Source organism: Aplysia californica, unplaced genomic scaffold (genome assembly GCF_000002075.1).
Source record: "Aplysia californica isolate F4 #8 unplaced genomic scaffold, AplCal3.0 scaffold00240, whole genome shotgun sequence".
In the NCBI taxonomy this organism is placed as follows: domain Eukaryota; kingdom Metazoa; phylum Mollusca; class Gastropoda; order Aplysiida; family Aplysiidae; genus Aplysia; species Aplysia californica.
The window spans coordinates 687,867-689,007 of record NW_004797510.1 but is presented as its reverse complement, the minus strand read 5'-3'; positions in this window follow the sequence as shown (position 1 = coordinate 689,007).

The window sequence follows — 1,141 nt, the reverse complement described above, 5'->3', positions numbered from 1 at the left end:
AATAATGATAATAATGATAATAATAATAATGTCCCAGGAATCATCCATGGTTCACCAGCAGTTATGATTTTTCTTTAATAAAAAAAAAAAATGTCGATTCATTCGGTACCAGATGGACAAAACTATGTGCACAGCGCCCTTGATCTTGTTTTTACTTATCAGTCAGCAGCAGATGAGGAACCCATTTTGCAAAAAACAAATCTTTACTTTCTTTCTTAAGATTTTCGTGAGAAGTTCAAGAACTGCTGTCTTTGGCAAAGCAGTTTCTTCTGCAATTACTCGCACAGTTTTTCGATGGTGTCAAAAATTCTCTACAGTTTTGGGGTTTTTTTTTGGTTTTTGTTTTTGTTTTTGCCTATGTCTTCTTCCCAAAAAACTTAAACCTGCAGAGCGTTTTGCTCAGGAACAGAACTGGAACGGCCAGGGCGCTCTGAATCTCTCCCACCAAATATTTTTTAAAAATTGTTGGATACTGGAGCACTTGGTACTCAGAGTCCTTAGAAGGTCATCGTGTATTTCTGTGGGTGAGTTCTCTTAAAGACCATGATTTTGATGACAGCACGAATATCATCATAAGTATTTTGAGAACGAGGTTTTATATTTGCGATTGCCATGGCGCTCGTGAGCAAACCCAATAACGTAAACGTAAAAAAGCGTAATTATGACAATTTCCGGGTGACATAGTGATGTTAAAAACGACATAACATTTTTTTCAAGAAAATGAAATGGTGTAGGTTTAATGCCCTATCAACACTATCAAGGTTATTCAAGAGGAGGGACCTCCGAATTTAATCGTCCATCTCCGACAGGACCGAGCTAAACGGGAAAATCGTGTAAAGTGCCTTTCTCCAAGGACATAACGTCGGACGAAGCTGATTATATTATTATATTCACATCTTGAAATATGTGACGTAAAAGGTCATAGAATTCTCCCGGAAAGTGAGTGAGTTCTAGATCAGGGAAACTTTCTCTTTCTTATGCCACAGTTGTACCGTGGAATTATTAATGGGTGACCTTATTTAGGCCACACTGTGGCCTAAATAAGCTAAACCCCCCTCCCTTACCTTATTTAGGCCACACTGAGGCCCAAATAAGCTAAACCCCCCTCCCTTATCTTATTTAGGCCACATCATATGGTAGG